The sequence below is a fragment of the Myotis myotis genome, unplaced genomic scaffold (genome assembly GCF_014108235.1).
Source record: "Myotis myotis isolate mMyoMyo1 unplaced genomic scaffold, mMyoMyo1.p scaffold_m19_p_4, whole genome shotgun sequence".
NCBI lineage: Eukaryota > Metazoa > Chordata > Mammalia > Chiroptera > Vespertilionidae > Myotis > Myotis myotis.
The window spans coordinates 123,365,048-123,371,303 of NW_023416346.1; the positions used below are offsets into that span (position 1 = coordinate 123,365,048).

Sequence of the window (6,256 nt, forward strand, 5' to 3'; positions counted from 1 at the left end):
GTAATTGCTCCTCCCAGAACCTCTTTTATAGATGAAGAATGCAGTGATTAAAATAGCTTTTCATGCAAATGGAGTCCCCAAATTGATAATCTAGTTTTAAAAAATTGCTCTGGAATTCCACATGAATTTAGAAGGGAAGCTGCCCTGGCACACAGATGTTAACATGAATCAATGAGGAGACACAGTGGGTTGCACTGAGTGAAGATGCTCAGTACTGACAGTTTTCTCCCTGACCTGGCCCTAGTCATCATTTCTCTGCAACTCGCCGTTCAGCTAGGCCATAAAAACCTTAATAACCAGCTGAATCTTCTTGCAAAGAGGGCATGAAGCCTCAGGCTTCTTTAATCTTCTGGTGCAGGGGAAACAAGTGACAGGGCGGCCTGTTCTTCCATGAATAATATTCCCATCTTGTTGTCTCTTCTCACACATGCTACACGTCTGCAAGATATTCTGTCAGTCCTCCATATTTTCTGTATCTGTTCTCTGCTCCAAAAGGCCCATGCTTGAGATGTTCTGAGAACTGTGAGAGAAATCCAATAATTCTGCTGAGCTGCAGGAATCAAGAAATTTGGGTTTTTCTTCCTTTCCTTATAGATCTTTGGTTCTAACCACTAGCACCAAAATGGGTTGTTGGCAGTACAGGACATCAATCCCTTCATTTTCCTTCTTTACAGGAGTGGCAGTGATAACAAGAATGAATAGGTAATGGAATGAGTTCACTTACAATATTGATCTTTCCTCAGGGCCTAGCAACAGAAACAGTTCTTGTTTGGAGAGTTCAGTTTCTGGCACTCAGTTATACAACCACATCTTCAGAAACAGCTACTCTATCAGTGTCATTACTTAAGGATGGAAAGTCCTCAATGTTATTTTTTACATCGCTATCACCTTTTTGTCATTTACATTCCCTATTTTTTTCACTTGTTTGGTCACTATTTGCAGCTTCTACTTTTATTCCAGTACCGAAGTGCTTGAATACTGCCTCATTCAAAATCCACGCTTCATCCCAAGTGTCCAAAACAATGGCAGGACCTACTCCCTCTCTAGGATCTCTGCATTTATGAGGTGAACTAGGCAACATGGGAATACTGCCTTCTTCGGCTCTTTTCCTGGTATTGGAACTTTCCTCAGAATATCCATGCTATGACCCTGCAGTGGTGGTGACAATATTCATTCTTACAGTAATATAGAGAGGGCTTGGATCTTTCATGGAGAAGCTCTTAATTCCAAGTAGTTCTCCTAAAAAGATATCCACCACAGCATACCATACGCTGCTTCACCATTGTATGCTGGCCTAGATAATGCATGACTACTCAAATGATGAACATTTCACTTTTGCCACGTGCAAAAACTCCAAAAGTGCCAGTGTTATTGTACCTATTGTACACATAAAATCAATCTGACTGATTTGGTCTGGGGATAACCTGGAGGCATTATCAGATGTAGAACACGTGGATGGAACTGGAAAATGATGTCATTTTGGAACTGAAGAACTTGCAATCTGTTGACCAAAACTTATAGCTACTCCATGCACTGCTCCTCAGCTGAATCTGAAAGGTGCCAGCCATGGGTCCTATTGACTCAGCAACATTTTGATACTGTGAGTAGCTTAGCATTTTTAAGAGACACCTTCCCTGAAACAATCTTCATGCACTTCTGTACTGAGTTGAATAGAGTCCCCGACTCTAAATTTACATCTACCTGGAACCTTGGAATGTGATCTTATTTGGACCCAGGATCTTTGCAGATATAATTAGTTAAGATGCAGCCATACTAGGTTAGGGTGAATAACAATGCAATGACTGCAAGACACATGGAGAAGAGGGCATGTGATGATAGAGTCAGAGATTGGGGTGATGCATCTACAAGCCATGGATTACCACAGTTTGCTGTCTACTGCCAGAAGCCAAGAAGAGGCCTTTCTTTATAAGGACAATGTGAGTTCGGGTGCCAGGCCTCCAGAAGTGTGAAGAAATAAATTTCTATTGTTTTAAGCCACCCAGCTTGTAGTATTTTTTGTGGCAACCATGGAAAACACACATTTGCTTTCATTGTCCAAACTCTTAATTATTTACAAATTCTCTCTAAGTTCCACAGCAGTGAGAAGAAGCTTAGTGTTGTGGTTCAGTGGAGTGATTCTGAAACCAGATTAGTTGGGTTTCAATCTTGACACTACCACTTATTAGCTGTGTGACCTCGAACAATGTAACCCATTGCACTCTGCCTCAGTTTTTCTGACCCGTAAAATGGGGATTAATAATATTAAGGGCTTAGGAAATGCTCTTATGTGTTTGCTATAAAAAAAATTGTCAATTTGAAAGTGCCACATGAAAATGGAATTTGTCCTGTAGGGGAGGAAGTAGGACATGAGCTTGACTTTCAGAAATTGGGTAAGGCCTGTCAAAGGCCACTCGGAGAAACAGTTTGAGCAAAGGCTTGCTGGGGGTGCAAGGGAAGGGGGCAGCAAGACTTCATTAGAGCAGGACTTCCTGCCCTGTTCTCCATGACAGTCAGCAGTGAAACTTGTAATATTTGCATACACATGGAGGCAATGAGGTTATTTACAGCTGAATCTTGATGGCCACCATACCTTGTCACACCTGAAACCCATTCCCAACACCTGTGGGGAGCTCAGGATTTGAGCAGCACTTCTTAAACATGAGTATGCATTAAAATGTAGGTCTGGGGTGGGGCCCTGGAGTCTGCATTTCTAACTAACAGGATATGCGGAGACTTCTGGTCTAAGGACCATATTTAGTTCAAAATCCTCACTATTCTAAATGTGGTCCATAAACCAGCAGCATAAGCACCTCTGGGAGGTGGTTAGAAATGCTGTATCTCTGGTCCCCCACTCCATCCCAAACCCAAGCCCACTGAATCAGAATCTTCACTTTAATCAGGTCCTCAGCTGACTGACATACACACTAACATTAGTGAAACCCTGGATTAAAGGACTTGGTAGCCCAGCTTGCTAGAGGGGAGAATCTAGCTGCCTTCATTCTCAGACCCAGCTACACATTACATCCTTGTGGGCAACTCTGAAAACTCCTGATGTCAAAGTGGCTCAGTTAAATCAAAATCTCTGCAAGTGGGGCCCCGGGGAATTGGTATTATTTTTAAACTCCCAGATGATTTTCATGTGCACACAGGGTTGAGAACCACAGGGCTAGGGAAAAACTCCAAACAGAGCTGGAGAAAGAGACTGAGGCCATCAGGAGTTCTTGACAGGATTTGGGTACTGTTTTCCCCCAACATAACAGAGCAGTTAAAGCTTTGGACTTTGGAGCAATGCAAGGGTACCTGGATTCAAATCATGTTGCATGCTACTTGCTAGGTATCTTTACAATGGGAATAATAATAATAATAACTCTGCCATGGGGTGTTAATGAGGATTAAGTGAGTTAAACTGTAAAGTGCTCATTACAGTGCTTGGTACACAGTGCTATGTGTTTGTTCATTAAATACATGTTTAACTCTTTCTGATGGGGGTCATTGAAGGTTTCTCAATTCCCTGTTGCTGTACCCTGTCCTCAGTGCTAGGTTCTTGGGCAGCAATCATACCTCTGCCATCGGTTCTCAACCTGTGGGTCGCGACCATCGGAAAACACATATAGCATATCAGATATTTACATTACGATTCACAACAGTAGCAAAATTACAGTTATGAAGTAGCAACAAAAATAATTTTATGGTTGGGGGTTGCCACAACATGAGGAACTATATTAAAGGGTCGCGGCATTAGGAAGGCTGAGAACCACTGGATTAGGCGCTCAATAAATGTTTGAGGAATGCATGAGTGAATGGTTACAATGCCCCCTTGTGTATTCAGTGGAAAGAAATAACAAAACACAGTCAGTTCTCCATACTCTATGGGTAGTGTGACCAAATATCCTCATTTACCCAGGAAAGGGGGTTTTCCCTGGACATTGTGCTTATGGTACTAAAACTGGTGAAGTCCCAAGAAATCTAGGACAAGTTGGTCACCCTAAATATGAGCATAGCTCAAATGTCCATTTCCTCAAAAACTGTCTCCAAATAAGCTCAAGAAGAGACTCCCAAGTTGGCCTTATTTATGTGCACATAACAAAGGCAATGGTTTCACTTCCTGGCAATGGGGTATGTGCATGTGTGTGCATGTGTGTGTGCATGTACATACACATGCACACCAGTAATAGTTGTAGCTGAAATGTATGCACTTATGGTAAGCAGTTTGCATACTTAAGTGGAAGCATTGGATGCACTGGTTCAAATCTTGATTATGCCACTTAATAGCTTTATGATGTTGAGTATGTTTCTTAGTCTCCCTGTGCCTCAGTTTATCTATCTACAAAATGAAGATAGTAACAGTACTTACCTTTCAGGATTCTTAGGAGAATAGATGTATTCATGTGTGTGACCCATTTAGCAGAGTTCTGGACACTCAATAAATTTGATTGATGTTAGAGATTATTATTATTATTATTATTATTATTATTATTATTGCTATCATTATTAATGCTACCAGACAACCTTCATCCTTCCTATGTTTTGCTCCCTTTCTCACCTCCCAGCCTCTTTCCTTTGCTATGAGTCCTCTGCACCCTGACTTCTGTTTACTCTCCCCACTTTCTCCCTCCCTATCAGAAGAGCTATCAACAATTTACCCTGCTGAGATAGACAGAACCCCCGGTCCATCCTCAGACACACCAACCAAATGCATGCCTTGTGTTACATGTCACTACAACATTGTGCATCTGTGTTAAACAGCATTAGTGTGATCATAGAAAATCAATGCACCTATTTTTTCTCTTTTGACTGGTGGATCAGAGCCAAGTGGTAGATAGCAGTAGGTGTGAACATTAGAAACATGGATAAATTCTCTTCCTATAACCTTAAAGATGGGATATAGAATCATAAGCCAATCACTATTAAAATTAAGTTACTAATGTTTGGAGAATTAGTCAGAGTGCTAAGTAATATAGGTTTCTGGTGGAGCAGTAAGACATATCTCAGTCTTCTCCTGCTCACTATTTCTCATCCATGATTTAACAGAAGATTAGAAAAATAACAAATACTTTTAATGGACAGTAGAGATAAAAAATTATCACAACCCTTGAAGAAATGGGTAAAATATAACCAGATGAAATTAACATGGATAAATGTAAATCTTATGCAAGGGTTCAAAACCCCACTTAAACATTCATAAATTAATAATTATACATTATTATATTATGTTTCACATTATTAATAAATTAATTAGTATATAGCATTCATTAGATAGTATTATATAATATTATTTGGATATTATATTAGGTATTCATTATATATAGTCATTATACAGTGAATAATATAATGTAATATAATATGTTACTATATATATAGCTTACAATTTTGCATATATTTTGGACCCCAAAATTCTAATTCTGGGAATTTACCTTAAAGAGTGTGTGTGTGTGTGTGTGTGTGTGTGTGTGTGTGTAGAGCAGTGGTTCTCAACCTTCCTAATGCCGCGACCCTTTAATACAGTTCCTCATGTTGTGGTGACCCCGAACCATAAAATTATTTTCGTTGCTACTTCATAACTGTAATTTTGCTACTGTTATGAATCGTAATGTAAATATCTGATATGCAGGATGTACTTTCATTGTTACAAATTGAACATAATTAAAGCATAGTGATTAATCACAAAAACAATATGTAATTATGTATGTGTTTTCTGATGGTCTTAGGCGACCCACAGGTTGAGAACCGCTGGTGTAGAGGGAATGGTAAAGAGGGAGCCTAGAAATAAAGTCAGTACAGAATTAATAATAATATTAACAAATTTGAGAACAGCCTACATATATGTCAGTGAGGGTTGATAACTAAATTATGGCAAATGTAAACAAAAGAAAATGAGGCAATCCTTAAAAGTTGTGCTTACCCTGACTGGTGTGGCTCAGTAGGTTGGAGGTTTGTCCCATACACCAAAAGGGGGTAGTTTTAATGCCAGATCACGGCACATATTCGGTTATGGGTTTGATCCCCAGTCAGAGCATATACGGGGGGAGGGGGGAGTAGGGGTGCAACCAATCGATGTTTTTCTCTCTCTCCCTTCCTTTCTCTAAAATCAATAAAAATTATTTAAACGTTGTACTGTACCAATTGAGTATTTCTCAAATTGGGATATGAAAACCTTATGCAATACAATTTTCTGGAGTGCTGGTTAAGCGTACACGTTCTAGGCCCTCTCTAGAATACTGAATGAGCATCTCTGGGGAAGGGTCCAGGGAAATAT

At 39.9% G+C, this 6,256-nt stretch overlaps 1 pseudogene; it reads right to left on the reverse strand.

Annotated features, from left to right (window-relative positions):
- Nucleotides 1-273: 273 nt before the first annotated feature.
- On the reverse strand, nucleotides 274-1,478 carry LOC118653640 (annotated as a pseudogene).
- Nucleotides 1,479-6,256: the final 4,778 nt, after the last annotated feature.